Below are 16904 nucleotides of genomic sequence, written 5' to 3' on the forward strand. Positions count from 1 at the left end.
TATTGTGTTGTTATCTGTCTCCTGAATCCACTTTGAGCCGATGGTGACCAGATGCATCCATTTACAATCACCACTGGTGGTTATCACCTAAGCAGGGTTGCAGGAGATAAAGGTCGAGGGCGGGGGAAGCACACCATCACATCTCCCCGGCTGCGGTGTAGAGCACATTCTTTACATCTTGCCCTGCCTGGACTGGCCCAAGGGCTACTGCGTGAACTGTCTCCCGTTCAATGTGTTCAAAGGCTTGGCGTTGCTCAGGGCCCCACTTGAAATCGTTCTCCTTCGGGGTCACTTGATAGAGAGGGCTTGCGATCAGACTGTAATTTGGAATATGCATTCTCCAAAAACCCACAACGCCTAAGAAAGCTGGTGTTTCCTTTTTGCTAGTTGGTGGAGACATGGCTGTTACTTTGTTGGTCACACCCACTGGGATCTGACGACGTCCACCGGGCCATTTTATTCCTAAAAACTGGATCTCCTGTGCAGGTCCCTTGACCTTACTTTGCTTTATGGCAAAACCGGCTTTCAGGAGGATTTGGACTCTTTTCTTCCCTTTCTCAAAAACTTCTTCTGCTGTATTGCCCCACGCGATGATGTCATCAATGTATTGCAGATGTTCGGAGCTTCACCCTGTTCCAGTTGTGCTGGTTATGGCTGGGATAGAGTTAATTTTCTTGATAGTAGCCAGTATGGGGCTATGGTTTGGATTTGTGCTGAAAACACTGTCGATAACACGCTGATGCTGTAGTTGTTGCTAAGTACTGCTTACACTGGTCACGCACTTTTCAGCTCCCCGTGCTCTGCCAGGCGCTCGGGAAGCTGGGAGGGGGCACAGCCAGGACAGTTGGTCCAAACTGCCCAAAGGGCTATTCCATACCATATGGCGTCATGCTCAGTATAGAAAGCTGGGGAAGAAGAAAGTAGAAGGAAAGAGGGGACATTGGGAGTGATGGCGTTTGTCTTCCCAAGTCACCTGATGGAGCCCTGCTTTCCTGGAGATGGCTGAACCCCTGCCTGCCCAAGGGAAGGAGGGAATGAATTCCTCGCTTTGCTTTGCTTGCGTGCGGCTTTTGCTTTCCCTATTAAACTGTCTTTATCTCAACCCACGAGTGTTCTCACTTTTACCCTTCCGATTCTCTCCCCCATCCCAGTGGGGGGGAGTGAGCGAGCGGCTGCGTGGTGCTCAGTTGCCGGCTGGGGTTAAACCACGACACCAGTGCAGTCTGGATCAGTCCCTGGCAAATGGTGGGGCTGTGTTTCCACCCCTGGGGCAGTCGATTCCAGGTGGACTGGACGCCCCTCCAGGTGAAAGCAAGCTGTGGCCTGCACTCTGCTGCCAAAGGCATTGAGAAAAACGCATTAGCGATATCAGTTGTGGCACACCACTTGGCTGCCTTTGACTCCAGGTCGTGCTGAAGTTCTAGCATAGAATCATAGAACCATAGAACCATAGAATCATAGAATGCTTTGGATTGGAAGGGACCTTTACAGGTCCCCTAGTCCAACCCCCCTGCAAGAGCAGGGACATCTGTAACTAGATCAGGTTGCTCAGAGCCGCCCATCCAACCTGACCCTGAATGTCTCCAGGGATGGGGCCTCCACTCTGGGCAACCTCTTCCAGTGCTTCCCCAGCCTCATTGTGAAAAATTTCTTTCTTAAATCCAGTCTAAATCTGCCCTCCCTTAGTTTAAAACGATTGCACCTTGTCCTGTCACAACAGGCCTTGCTAAAAAGTCTGTCCCCCTCTTTCCTGTAGGCCCCCTTTAAGTAATGTAAAGCTGCTATAAGGTCTCCCGCAGCCTTCTCTTCTCCAGGCTGAACAACCCCAACTCTCTCAGCCTCTCCTCGTAGGAGAGGTGCTCCAGCCCTCGCATCATTTTCGTGGCCCTCCTCTGGACTCGCTCCAACAGCTCCATGTCCTTCTTGTGCTGAGGGCTCCAGAGCTGGACGCAGCACTGCAGGCGAGGTCTCACCGGAGCAGAGCAGAGTGGCAGAATCCCCTCCCTCGACCTGCTGGCCACGCTTCTTTGGATGCAGCCCAGGATACGGTTGGCCTTCTGGGCTGCGAGCACACATCGTTGGCTCATGTCCAGCTTTTCGTCCATCAGTACCCCCTAGTCCTTTTCGGCAGGGCTGCTCTCGATCACATCATCGCCCAGCCTGTATTGAAACTGAGGATTGCCCCGACCCAGGTGTAGGACCCTGCACTTGGCCTTGCTGAACTTCATGAGGTTCACACAGGCCCACTTCTCCAGCTTGTCCAGGTCCCTCTGCATGACATCCCGTCCTTCTGGCGTGTCAACTGCACCGCTCGGCTTGGTGTCATCCGCCAACTTGCTGAGGGTGCACTCGATCTGGCTGTCAATGTCACTGATGAAAATATTGAACAGCCCTGGTCCCAGTACGGCTCAAAGCGGATTCGGGAGACAGAGAACGCCACCATAGCCAAGGGCTAACTTGAGCAATGTGCCCAGCTAACCACAGTGCTGGTCAATGGCCGACTCAAGCCACATTTGGAAGAAACTAAAATCGGTGGTCGGGATGCAAATATGACTATGAGTCAATCATCTCACCCCCATAACTGGAGAGCAGCCCGAGAGCCCTTTGAGCAATCCTGCACGGCACCGGGCCGCACGACAGCATCTCCCCTTGAGTAGGGAGGCCTCCCAAGGTTACGCCTGCTGCTGAGATCCCTCCCTCCTCGATATGGAGACATTCCTTGCCACAACAGGTCCTTGGTAAGTGACTAATGGCTTGCTAAACTTTGTGAGCTTCGCTAGGGCTATATCTTAGGTTGATTGTGCACATATAATCCTTTAGAGTGAAGTGAACCTCTCCATCTGCGACAAACTGGCGTAGTTGGCGGGATGGCAAGGAGTATCACCGATTATTTTCGGAGGCATGGAGTGAACCTGAGGCCCAGCTTCTCAGAAGAGTGGGCTCGTGACAACTGGCATCGTTGGGAAGCCGTTGAAGAGCACCTAGAGGTAACCAGGGGCCGTACAAAGGATGGCAAAGGGCAAGGAGTTATCTGCAAGAGGCTAGGCACCTGTTTAGAAGCTGCATATCAAGAAAGGGAGAACAGAAATAGAGAGGAGCAGGACCTAGAGAAAGAAACAGAAGGTAGAAAGGCAGCTGAGTTGCTACTGTCTTTATAAACCAAACAAGTGCAGAAAGAGTTACAGGAGGAAGAGGAGAAAGGGCAAAAGTTGGGAGAAAAGGTCAAGACGATGCTTATGCAGGGACACCACTTGTCACTGATCTCCATGTGGACATTGAGCCATAGACCACCACCCTCTGGATACGAACATCCACCCAATTCCTTATCCAATAAACACTTGTTCAGCTGTCCTTGGCTGGAGGGCCAGGTGTGCGGGCCCTTCTTCTCCTTCTCCTTCTCCTTCTCCTTCTCCTTCTCCTTCTCCTTCTCCTTCTCCTTCTCCTTCGCCTTCGCCTTCTCCTTCTCCTTCTCCTTCGCCTTCTCCTTCGCCTTCGCCTTCGCCTTCGCCTTCTCCTTCTCCTTCTCCTTCGCCTTCGCCTTCGCCTTCTCCTTCTCCTTCTCCTTCTCCTTCTCCTTCTCCTTCTCCTTCTCCTTCTCCTTCGCCTTCGCCTTCGCCTTCTCCTTCTCCTTCTCCTTCTCCTTCGCCTTCGCCTTCGCCTTCTCCTTCGCCTTCGCCTTCGCCTTCGCCTTCTCCTTCTCCTTCTCCTTCTCCTTCTCCTTCTCCCCCTCGCTGAAGCACCCCCAGCTCCCCCATCCTGCAGACCATGGGCTTCCAGCAGCTGCCATCCCTGACTTCCAGGGGGACATTCCAGGGGGACACCCGTCCTGAGCCGCTCGCACCCACCCGTACCAGCCAGGGAAGGGCGTGGGAGGCCACTGGGTGTCACAATGGGGGTCCCTGCCTGCCCCACGGGGTCACAATGGGGGTCCTAGCCAGCCCCACGATGTCACAAAGGGGGTCCCTGCCTGCCCCACGGGGTCACAAAGGGGGGCGTGCCTGCCTGCCGTACTATAAAGGAGGGTGCAGCTCCCCGCGGGAGCAGGCAGCAGGCGGTGGGCACCGCAGTCTGGCCTCATCTCGGCAGACTGCAGCCTCAGCCTCTGCCACACCAGCAGTGTTGGGGGTCCCGTCACTGCCCACCCAGGAGGTCCCTGGGGATCCGCGCGGCGGGCCTCTGCTGCTGACCCGGAGTGCCGCAGCTGCACCGCAGCCGCTGCCATGGGGCACTCCAACGTCCCAAGCCTGGCTGAGCTGCTCCCGCTCCTGATGCTGGTGCTGCAGCTCAGCCTGGTCTCTGCCATACTGCGGGCCAAGCGGCTCAAGGTAGGTGACCGCTGGACCGCACCACACTGCACCGCACTGCACCGCAGCGTGGAGTGTGGTGGGGTGGAGTGGTGTAGTGTGGGGTGGTGTAGGGTGGTGTAGCGTAGTGTGGATGGGGGGCTGCGGCGTGGGGGGCTGCGGCGTGGGGCTGGGAGCTGCTCCCGTCTCAGCCAGCTCCTGGGGGTCCTGCAGAAATGGTGGAAGAAGTCGAAGCGTCGGACGAGGACGGCGAGAGCCCGGCAGGAGGACCACACTGCGTCTGCTCCCTCAGCAGGTTCTTCGCCAGCAGATGGAGGAGTGGAGAAGGCCAGGCAGACCCTGGAGATGTGGTGAGTGCTGGGGGAGACCCCCAGGTTCTGCCCCAGATCCTCACCCTGTACCCTGACCCTGCCCACGCTGGGCAGCCCTGCCCGCCGGCCGAGGACGGGGTACTGCCCGTGGGTCCCACTGGTGGGGCCGGGGTGCAGCGGGGTCTCTTCCCTCTTCTCCTCTGCAGGGCGAGCACAGAGGTGTCGAGCAGGGAGCGCCTGTCCCCGCGGGCCCCGCTGGCCTCCATGGACTCCCTGGGCTCCCTGGCCTCGTCTTCCGTGAGCTCCCTTTACTCCTTCCCGGAGCCCTGGCCCGGTGCGATGGCGGAGCTGGCAGCACTCAACCGCTCGGGACCCCCCCAGTCCCCCAAGGCTGAGAAGGGGCCGGCGGGGGACTCGGAGCCAGCCCTTGGCCACGACACCCCACTGGAGCTGCCAGCGGGGACAGAGCGGGAACGGGTCTCTGAGGACCGCGGGGACAGGGTGCAGAGCCCCGTGGACATGGAGCCGACCCCCGGCAGTCCCCCAGCCATGGCCACGGTCAAGGGGGAGCTCGTCCTCGAGCTCATCCGCATTCTCCGGGCCACCCAGGCGGTGCACGAGCAGCAATGTGAGCTGCTGCGGGCAGCGCTGGCCCAGTGGCGGGGGGCGGCGGGGGCCTGCAGTGGGACCCTCCCCGGGGAACTCTCCCTCCCCCCCACCAGGATGGAGGCGCAGGGGCAGCTGGGGGCCAGAGTGTGTCCCCAGTGCCTTGGCGTGGAGCTGCCGGGGGCGGATGTGGCCATGGAGAAGGACAAGGACACGGGAGCAGACCAAAGCAGCTCCATGGAGATGGAGAGCAGCAGCCCCACTGCGACAGGCAGCAGCCGCCCTATGGAATCGGGCAGGAGCAGCCCTGACGACCTGGGCAGGAGAAGCCCAAAGCAAGTGAAGAGGAGCAGCCCCATGGAGCCAGAAAGCAGCAGCTCCATGGGGCCAGGCAGGAGCAGCCCCACTGCTCTGGGCAGGAGCACCCTGGCAGAGCCCAGCCCACGGCGACGGGTGCCCATGGGCAGGACTGGTGGCCGGGCGTCCCCAGGGCCGTGCAGGGCAGGACGGTGCCTGTGTGAGGGCTGCGCCCGGCTCTGGAGCTGCCTGAAGACCTGGTGGAGACGCCGCTGCCGGCCCCGCCACGTTCACTTCTGCAAGCCCCCGTGGTGGCAGCGCTGGTCCCACAAGTCCAACGGGGTCCCCTACCACTGAGCAGCTGGGGGTCGCGGGGCTGGGAACCCCCCTGGGGCACCCCTCCATCTGAAATGTTAAAAATTAAATGTTTTCTCTGTCTTTGGTGCCGGGCTTCATCTACCCATCCCGCGGCTGGGGTGCGACCCACTCACTGCCCAATCCCTTACAGGGACGAGCTGGCACAGGGCACCACTGGCACCCAGAAAACTGGGGGGGGGGTGGGGGTGTCTAGTCCCCCAGTGGGTGTGCTGGTGTCTGGGGGCCTGGGTGGGCTGGAGAAATGGCCCAGCAGGAACCTCGTGAAGTTCAAGCAGTGCCAAGTCCTGCCCCTGGGGAGGAACAAGCCCAGGCACCAGCACAGAGCTGAGGGCTCAGGGGGATCTCATCCGTGGGATCTCATCCACACCTGCGGGGAGGGTGCCAAGGGGACGGAGCCAGGCTCTTCCCAGTGGTGCCCAGTGCCAGGACCAGAGCCCATGGGCACACGCTGGAACACAGGAGGGTCCCTCTGCACAGCAGGAAACACTTTTCACTGGGAGGGTGGCCCAGCCCTGGCCCAGGTTGCCCAGGTGGAGTCTCCATCCTTGGAGGTACTCAAAACCCCCTGGACACGGTCCTGGGCCACCAGCTCTGGAGCTTGGACCCGATGGAGCCCAGAGGTGCCTCCAGCCTCAGCAGTCTGGTCCTGTCTCTGCCCCAACACCGAGCGGGTGCCTCCCTCCCCGGGCAGAGGCAGCTCAGGGCCCCGGGGCAGGTCAGAGGCCCCTTCCCACCACCAGCCCCAGCATGTCCTCGGTCCTGTCCCTGAGCACGGCCGGAGGGGCTGAGCCCCCAGACACTGCAGGCACCCAGCCCAGGCCTGTGCTGCGCTCGTGTGCTGGCACCTGTCCCCCTGGTCACCCCCCGCGAGGACCCGCCACCCCCTCAAGGCCGCCGTGACCGTGGGGTGAGGCTTGGGAGCAGAGCTGCAGGGCCAGAGTGTTAAAGGAGAAGCCGCTGCCCGAGCACTCACACACCGTTCAGCAGTCGCACACACACCACCCAAGACTTTACCTGCTGGCACCGCAGTCCCTTCGCAGCGGCAGCTCCACGGAGCTGACGGGTGCCCCTTTTCGACTCCTCGCTCACACACACACGCTCATCAAGTCCAACCATAAACCTAACACTACCAAGCCCACCACTACACCATGTCCCTGAGCACCTCATCCAAATGTCCTTTAAATACCTCCAGGGATGGCGACTCAACCACTTCCCTGGGCAGCCTCTTCCAGTGCTTGATAACCCTTTCAGTGAAGTAAAATTTCCTAATATCCAGTCTAAACCTCCCCTGGTGCAACTTGAGGCCATTTCCTCTTGTCCTATCACTTGTCACCTGGGAGAAGAGACCGACCCCACCTCTCTACAGCCTCCTTTCAGGCAGCTGTAGAGAGCGATGAGGTCTCCCCTCAGCCTCCTTTTCTCCAGGCTGAACAACCCCAGCTCCCTCAGCCGCTCCTCATAAGACTTCTGCTCCAGACCCTTCCCCAGCTCCGTTGCCCTTCTCTGGACACGCTCCAGCCCCTCAATGTCTCTCTTGTGGTGGGGGGGCCCAACACTGAACACAGCATTCGAGGTGCGGCCTCACCAGCGCCGAGTACAGGGGGACGATCACCACAGGGGCACGATCACAGGGGATACGACGTACACCAGACAAATTTATTGGTACAGCGGTGAAACCAGCTCGAGCCGAGTGTCTCCGGAGAGGGACCCAGAACAACGAAATCCCTGGGTAATTAGACCCTTACAGTCTAAATTCCCCTCCCCTCAGGAGACAGTCCGGACCAATAGTAGTATCAGGGTCTGGGGTCTTCCCGTTCTTCATTGGGCCCTTTCCTTGTGGGCCGATTCTTCTCTTCTCTCTCAGATTGCAGCTTCTGCTGAGGTTGAAGCCTCCTTATCTTTCTGGTTTGCACCGGTTTCAGGGGCCTTCCTTCATGTAGCCAAGTCAAAGTTCAGTGCACGGTCGGCGGATCCAGGTGCCAGTTCTTGGGGCCTAAGGCTTCAGCGAGCCTTGATGCTAATGCTAAAGTGACGACTACAACTGTCCTCCCTTTGCTTTTTTTTAATCAAGCATTCCTACTTAATATGTCAGACAAAGGTCAGACAACGCCCGCAAATTCTTTCAAGGCAAACAATTAACCACCGTGTTCGCATAGATAATATGATTACAAGTAACACATGAAGGCAAAGCACAATACTGTTATCATGGGATGTCACGTGGTTGGAGAGACAGTTGTCAATACTGGCATAGTAGTTTCACAAGTCACATTGACAAATCCCAAATTACCATTTATAACACACTGGGTCAATCGTTCACCTCCATCCAACGGGCCGGTCTTAGCTGGGATATACGTCCCTGGTAGGGCCAAATGTCTCCCAAAGAGAATTTCTGCTGCTGTCAGCCCTATGAGTTGTTGCGGGGCATTTTGCACATCCCGCAGGGCTAAGTGCAGTGCGTCCGGCCACTTCCAACCTGTGTTTGTAGATTTTCTTCCTACCTTTTCCTTTAAGGTTCTGTTTGAGCTTCCTACCTGTCCTGAGGATTGTGCGTGATAGGGAGTGTGCAAGTTCCTCTCTATACCTAGCGACTTATCTAGTTGACCGATTGTATTTGCTGTAAAATGGGCACCCCTGTCTGATTCAATTCATTTGGGAACTCCGTATCTGGGTATAATTTCCTTCAATAATGCTTTTATTACTCCTCCTGTCTCTGCTTTTCTTGTGGGGAATCTTTCTACCCAACCTGACACTTGATGAACTATAACTAGTAAGTGTTTGTATCTACTGGCGGATGGCATATCTGCGTCATCTATTTGTAATTGCTGAAAAGGGAAATAGGCCCATGGTCGTCCCCCTGACTCTGAACTCCACTTCATACTTGAAAACTTTTGGCAGGGTGGGCAGCTACTGCTGATCCTCTTTGCGGCGGCATTATTCCTGGTGCTGTCCATCTTTTTTGTACCTGGTTAGCCACTGCCTCTGCTCCTCCATGACCTTGGTCATGAAACCACCTAGCCATGGTCATTTGACGTGCCATGGTTGGAGGGAGCGGCTGACAGCGAGGACAGTCGGCCTGAGTCCTCGAGATGCGCGGGGTACGCTTGGGCACAGCCGAAGTCGAGCGGAGTTGAGCCAGGGGATATTGAGGCAACGGGAGCCAAGAGGGAAACTCCAGTGAAATGCCTCAAAGCACGCAAGGGGTGTTCTTCTATGAAGGAGGCACGGACGACAGCCCAGCTGAAGTGCCTCTACACCAATGCACGCAGCATGGGTAACAAGCAGGAGGAGTTGGAAGCCATTGTACATCAGGAAAACTATGATATGGTGGCCATCACGGAAACGTGGTGGGGTGACTCGCACAACTGGAGTGCGGCGCTGGATGGCTATAAGCTCTTCAGGAGGGATAGGCGAGGCAGGAGAGGTGGTGGGGTAGCCCTATACGTCAGGGAGAGTCTGGATAGTTTAGAGCTCGATGATGGTGATGATAGGGTGGAGTGCCTATGGGTCAGAATCAGGGGGAAGGCCAACAAGGCAGATATTGTGGTGGGAGTCTGTTACAGACCACCCAACCAGGATGAGGAGACAGATGAACTATTCTATAAGCAGCTGGGAGAAGCCTCACGATCGCTAGCCCTTGTTCTTGTGGGGGACTTCAACCTGCCAGATGTCTGCTGGAAATACAATACAGCAGAGAGGAAACAGTCCAGGAGGTTCCTGGAGCGTGTGGCAGATAACTTCCTGACGCAGCTGGTGAGTGAGCCAACGAGGGAAGGTGCCGCGCTGGACCTCTTGTTCACCAACAGAGAAGGACTTGTGAGCCATGTGATGGTTGGAGGCTGTCTTGGGCAGAGCGATCACGAAATGATAGAGTTTTTGATACGTGGAGAAGCGGCGAGGGGGGTCGGCAAAACTGCCACCTTAGACTTCCGGAGGGCGGACTTCAGCCTGTTTAGGAGACTGGTCGAGAGAGTCCCCTGGGAGGCAGCCCTAATGGGCAAAGGGGTCCAGGAAGGCTTGACATTCCTTAAGGAGGAAGTCCTAAAGGCACAAGAGCGGGCTGTCCCCAGGTGCCGAAAGACGAGCCGGCGGGGAAGAAGACCGGCCTGGCTGACTAGAGAGCTCTGGCTCGAACTGAGGAGAAAGAGGAGAGTCTACGACCTCTGGAAGAAGGGGCGGGCAACTCAGGAGGACTACAAAGGTGTAGCGAGGCTGTGCAGGGAGAAAATTAGAAGGGCCAAAGCTGAGCTAGAGCTCAGTCTGGCTGCTGCTATAAAAGACAACAAAACCCACTTCTTCAAATACATTAGCAGCAAAAGGAGAGCTCAGGAGAATCTCCAGCCCCTAGTAGATGGGGGAGGAAACACAGTGACCAAGGATGAGGAAAAGGCTGAGGTACTTAATGCCTTCTTTGCCTCAGTCTTTATTAGCAGGGCCGAATGTTCTACGGGTACCCAGCCCCTGGAGTTGGAAGATAGGGATGGGGACCAGACTGGAGCCCCCATAATCCAGGGGGAAATGGTGAGTGACCTGCTGCACCACTTAGACACTCACAAGTCTATGGGGCCTGATGAGATCCACCCGAGAGTGTTGAAGGAGCTGGCAGATGTGCTCACCAAGCCCCTTTCCATCATTTACCAGCAGTCCTGGCTAACTGGGGAAGTCCCTGCTGACTGGAGATTAGCGAATGTGACGCCCATCTTCAAGAAGGGCCGGAAGGAGGACCCGGGGAACTACAGGCCTGTCAGCCTGACCTCGGTGCCGGGGAACCTGATGGAGCAGATCATCCTGAGTGCTATCACACGGCATGTAGAGAATAACCAAGGGATCAAGCCCAGCCAGCATGGGTTCAGGAAAGGCAGGTCCTGCTTGACCAACCTGATCTCCTTCTATGGCAAGGTGACCCGCCTAGTAGATGAGGGAAAGGCTGTGGATGTTGTCTATCTAGACTTCAGTAAAGCCTTCGACACAGTCTCCCACAGCATTCTCCTGGAGAAACTGGCTGCTCATGGCTTGGACGGGTGTACTCTTCGCTGGGTAAAGAACTGGCTGGACGGCCGGGCCCAAAGAGTGGTGGTGAATGGAGTTTACTCCGGTTGGCGGCCGGTCACAAGCGGTGTTCCCCAGGGCTCGGTGTTGGGGCCAGTTCTGTTTAACATCTTTATCAATGATCTGGACGAAGGGATCGAGTGCACTCTCAGTAAGTTTGCAGACGACACCAAGTTGTGTGGGAGTGTTGATCTGCTGGAGGGTAGGCAGGCTCTGCAGAGGGACCTGGACAGGCTGGATCGATGGGCTGGGGTGAATTGTATGAGGTTTAACAAGGCCAAGTGCAAGGTCCTGCACTTGGGCCACAGCAACCCCATGCAACGCTACAGGCTTGGGGAAGAGTGGCTGGAAAGCTGCCTGGCAGAGAAGGACCTGGGGGTGTTGGTTGACAGCCGCCTGAATATGAGCCAGCAGTGTGCCCAGGCGGCCAAGAAGGCCAATGGCATCCTGGCCTGTATCAAAAATAGCGTGGCCAGCAGGACTAGGGAAGTGATTGTGCCCCTGTACTCGGCACTGGTGTCCGAGGGAAGTGGCTGCCTTAGCTGCCAAGCCACTCTCCATGATATTTGAAAAGTCATGGCAGTCAGGCGAAGTCCCTGGAGCCTGGAAGAAGGGAAACATTGTGCCCATCTTCAAAAAGGGTAGAAAGGAGGACCCTGGGAACTACTGACCTGTCAGCCTCACCTCTGTGCCTGGGAAGGGCACGGAACAGATCCTCCTAGAAGCTATGCTACAGCACATGGAGGACAGGGAGGTGATTCGAGACAGCCAACATGGCTTTGCCAAGGGCAAGTCCCGCCTGGCCAACCGAGTGGCTTTCTGTGAGGGAGTTGCCACATCAGAGGACAAGGGAAAAGCAATGGATGTCATCTGTCTGGCCTTCTGTAAAGCCTTTGACACGCCCCCCCACAAGATCCTCCTCTCTACATTGGAGAGATAGGGATTTGATGGGTGGACTGCTCAGTGGAGAAGGAATTGGTTGGATGGTCGCATCCGGAGGGTAGCGGTCAACAGCTCAATGTCCAGATGGAGATCAGTGACAAGTGGTGTCCCTCAGGGGTCCGTACTGGGACCAGGGCTGTTCAATATTTTCATCAGTGACATTGACAGCCAGATCGAGTGCACCCCCAGCAAGTTTGCAGATGACAGCGAGCTGAGCGGTGCAGTTGACACGCCAGAAGGACGGGATGTCATGCAGAGGGACCTGGACAAGCTGGAGAAGTGGGCCTGTGTGAAGCCCAGGTTCTCCTCCGCGGGGGGGTCCTGCTGCCTCCTGCGGGCTGGGGGGGCAGGAGGCCGGGGGACACAGCTGACCCCGGCGGGCCGAGGGGACGCTGCAGCCTGCCTGGCATCGCGCTGCCCGCTCAGACGGGCAGGCTTTTCCAACACAGCCCTCACTCGGGCCTGGCCTGGCGTCGCCCAGCTCGGCTGCGGGTGCCGACCTCTCAGAAACCTCTTGGGGCTTTGGTGCTTTATTTCCCTTGACTAATTAACCTGTCTTTGTCTCCAGACCAGAGTTTCCTTTATTTCTCGCATTTGCCCTCTCAATTCTCCCCCATCGCACTGCGGGGAGCGAGCGGCTGGGGGGGCTCGGCTGCTGGCTGGGGTCAAGCAGCCAGGGCCTGGGCTCAGCAGGGAGGGACCTGGGGTGGGTTTGGGCAGGAGCTGGGCTCAGCATCGAGGGGATCCTCTTTAATTTCAAAAGTTCTCGCCAGTGCTGCCGTTGGCTGGAGGGCCAGGTGTGGAGGCCCTTCTCCTTCTCCTTCATCTTCATCTTCTCCTTCTCCTTTTCCTCATTCTCCTTCTCCTCATTTTTTCTCCCTTTCTCTCCTGTCGTTGTCTTTCTACTTCTGCTTCTGCTTCTGCTTCTTCTTTTCCTTCTTCTTCTCCCCCTCCCCCTACCCCTCCCCCTTCCCTTCCCCATCCTCCTTCTCCTTCTCCTTCTCCTTCTCCTTCTCCTTCTCCTTCTCCTTCTCCTTCTCCTTCTCCTTCTCCTTCTCCTTCTCCTTCTCCATCTCCTTCTCCTTCTCCTTCTCTTTCCCCTTTCCCTTCCCCCTCCCCCTTCCCCTTCCCCTTCCCCTTCCCCTTCCCCTTCTCCTTCTCCTTCTCCTTCTCCTTCTCCTTCTCCTTCTCCTTCTCCTTCTCCTTCTCCTTCTCCTTCTCCTTCTCCTTCTCCCCCTCGCTGAAGCACCCCCAGGTCCCCCGTCCTGCAGACCATGGGCTTCCAGCAGCTGCCACCCCTGATTTCCAGGGGGACATCCCAGTCCCTCATGAGCCCCTCGCGTCTGCCCGTACCAGCTGGGGAAGGGCGTGGGAGGCCACTGCGTGTCACAAAGGGGGTCCCTGCCTGCCCCACGGGGTCACAAAGGGGGGCGTGCCTGCCTGCCGTACTATAAAGGAGGGTGCAGCTCCCCGCGGGAGCAGGCAGCAGGCGGTGGGCACCGCAGTCTGGCCTCATCTCGGCAGACTGCAGCCTCAGCCTCTGCCACACCAGCAGTGTTGGGGGTCCCGTCACTGCCCACCCAGGAGGTCCCTGGGGATCCGCGCGGCGGGCCTCTGCTGCTGACCCGGAGTGCCGCAGCTGCACCGCAGCCGCTGCCATGGGGCACTCCAACGTCCCAAGCCTGGCTGAGCTGCTCCCGCTCCTGATGCTGGTGCTGCAGCTCAGCCTGGTCTCTGCCATGCTGCGGGCCAAGCGGCTCAGGGTAGGTGACGGGTGCACCACACCGCACTGTGCCGTGGTGTGGTGTGTGGTGGGGTGAAGTGGCGTGGGGTGGTGTGGCGTGGTATAGCATGTGGTGGCATGCCGCTGCGGGCTGTGCTGTGGCGTGGTGTGTATGGAGTTGCATGTGGGGGCTGCTGCGTGGGGCTGGGAGCTGCTCCCGTCTCAGCCAGCTCCTGGGGGTCCTGCAGAGATGGTGGAAGAAGTCCAAGCGTCGGACGAGGACGGAGAGAGCCCGGCCGGAGGAGCAGAGTGGTGAGTGGCCCCGGCACTGAGTGCCCTGCAAACGGCCGAAATCCCACAGCAGCCCTGACCCGGGGCTGTGCTGGGGGCTGCCGGCCGTTCACTCCGTCTCCTCTCTTGGCAGATTCTCTGCCAGCGGATGGAGCAATGGACAAGCCCAGGCAGAGCCTGGAGATGTGGTGAGTGTGGGGGAGACCCCCAGATCCTGCCCCAGACCCTCACCCCGTACCCTGACCCTGCCCATGCTGGGCAGCCCTGCCCGCGGGCCGAGGATGGGGTGCTGCCCGTGGGTCCCGCTGGAGGGGCCGGGGTGCAGCGGGGTCTCTTCCCTCTTCTCCTCTGCAGGGCGAGCACAGAGGCCTTGAGCAGGGAGCGCCTGTCCCCGCGGGCCCCGCTGGCCTCTATGGACTCCCTGGGCTCCCTGGACTCCTCTTCCCTCGGCTCCTTCTACTCCTTCCCAGAGCCCTGGCCTGGCGCGATGGCAGAGCTGGCGGCGCTCACCCGGTCGGGAACCCCCCGGTCCCCCAAGGCTCTCGAGGGGCTGGTCGGGGAGCCAGGGCCGGCCCTTGGCCAGGACACCACACTGGAGATGCCCACGGGGATCGAGCAAGAGCGGGTCTCTTGGGATCGTGAGGACAGGGCGCAGAGCTCCATGGACGTGGATCTTCCCCCCCACAGCCTCTTGGCCATGGCCACAGCCAAGGGGCAGGTGGTCCTCGAGCTCATCCGCGCTCTCCAGGCCACCCAGGCTGTGACCGAGAAGTACTGTGAGCTGCTGCAGGTGGCACTGGCCCAGTGGGGAGAGGCGGTGGGGGGCGGCGGAGGGGCCTGCGGTGGGAGCCCTGCCCGGGAGCCCTCCCTCCCCCCCACCCAGATGGAGGTGCAAGACCAGCTGGGGCTGTTGGGGGCCAGCGTGTGGCCTTGGAGCGGAGCTGCCATGGGTGGATGCACATGTGGCGAAGGCTGTGGATCCGGGACCAGAAAGAAGCAGCCTCCTCCTCCTTAGAAAAAAAATACAATAATAATAATAATAATAAATTGTAATGAAAAGGAAAACAACAAGACAGCGAGAGAGGAACAAAAGCCAGAACAAAACCCAACTGATGCAACCTCTCACCAGGTGCCGACCGACACCCAGCCAGTCCCCGAGCAGCGATCTCTGTCCCCTGGCCAACTCCCCCCAGTTTCTATACTGAGCGTGACATCGCATGGTATGGAATAGCCCTTGGGCCAGTTTGGATCAACTCTCTCGGCTGTGCCCCCTCCCAGCTTCTTGTGCGCCCGGCAGAGCACGGGGAGCTGAAAAGTCCTTGACCAGTGTAAGCAGTACTTAGCAACAACTACAGCATCAGCGTGTTACCAACATTATTCTCATACTAAATCCAAAGCACAGCACTATACCAGCTACTGGGAAGAAAATTAACTCTATCCCAGCCAGAACCAGGACAGCGCCCACCCCTTATTCTATACCATCTTCGTCATGCCCAGGTTCTACCCTTTCTGATACATTCCAATTGATCTCCACCACTTTCCCTGTCTTTTGATATATGCACACAGATATCATTCCCTTGGTCTGTGGGCCATCCCCCTAAAATGTCCGTTGGGTTCATTTAGTCCGTGACTTTGGGCTCCATCTGGCATAACGGTCCTTCAGGGCAGGAGAGGTGGTGTGTGGTGCTGGCTTGTTGCACGCTGAGGCCAGTTCTGGTTCCATCACCGCTGCACTTTGCTTGCTTTCATCAATGTTCGTTCTCCATTAACCTGGGCGATTCTTACTGTAATACCGTTGATATGGCATATAGCAACCATGGTTGTGATTACATGCAGTATTTTATAGCAATTAACATCAGACCATTCAGTCCATTGGCTATTCTCACCCAAAATCTAATCCCCTTGAGGTACACAGCGGGCTTCCCCATCCTTTCGCATGACCCACCAAGCGCACCCGGGTCCTTGAGCAAAAGCAATCCCACGAAGGCGTTTGCCTTTGCCCGAGGCAGGAGCAACCCAGACTGTCTTCCCTGGCCTATTTTTTACGGGCACTACAGGGACTTTATCCCCTTCTACAGTACGTCAGAGCTTTGATTGGGCAGGGCCAGCTCCATTGACAGATCCCCTAGTGTTGACTACCCAGGTGGCCTTTGCTAAATGTGTATCCCGACGTTTGAATGTCCCAGCACCCGTTGCTCTCAGCGTAGTCTTTAAGAGTCCATTGTATGGTTTGATTTTCCCGGAGGCTGGTGCGTGACAGGGGATGTGATATACCCGCTCGATGCCGTGCTCCTTGGCCCAGGTGTCTCTGAGGTTGTTTGGGAAATGAGTCCCGTTGCCCGACTCAATTCTCTCTGGGGTGCCGTGTCGCCATGGGACTTGCTTTTCAAGGCCCAGGAGAGCGTTCCGGGCGGTGGCATGGGGCACGGGATATGTATCCAGCCAGCCGGTGTTGTCCCCAAAATCGGGCTTCACGTACCCGGTGTGCAAAATGCCAATACACGCACAGAGCAGAGGTATTCTATTGCATGTTTGCGCAGCTACGGGTGCCTGTCTCAAGACAGCACGCCACGCGTTCAAATTAACAGTCATTGATACACAAAGCATTAACATATTCAACTTCCTAATACACATGCAATATTCTTCTATTAAATGATTGGTTAAAGTCTCTTCGCCCAGCGTGTAAATTAGTGCGCACGCTTAGTTGTTCTTCTTCAACTTCATCCTTTCAGTCGGTGGTATAATTGGGGTAGGTGGTGCGTGAGTCGGTGGTCGCGAGCTCCCCCTGCCCGCATTACCTTTCCCCTAGTTTCCTACTTTCTTGGCAGATCTCAGCGGTTCTTCATGGTTTACTACCTAGACCAGTAACACATCAGTTACACTTCTGCTTTCGACAGCCACATGCTGCTTCTCAGACCAAGGAACGTTGTCTAAGTTCCTATGGAGACAGGGTCGGGCTCTACGATGGATTTCTATAGCAACGTCAGCATTATGGGAATTGTATAC

This window comes from Mycteria americana, chromosome 1 (genome assembly GCF_035582795.1).
Source record: "Mycteria americana isolate JAX WOST 10 ecotype Jacksonville Zoo and Gardens chromosome 1, USCA_MyAme_1.0, whole genome shotgun sequence".
In the NCBI taxonomy this organism is placed as follows: Eukaryota; Metazoa; Chordata; class Aves; order Ciconiiformes; family Ciconiidae; genus Mycteria; species Mycteria americana.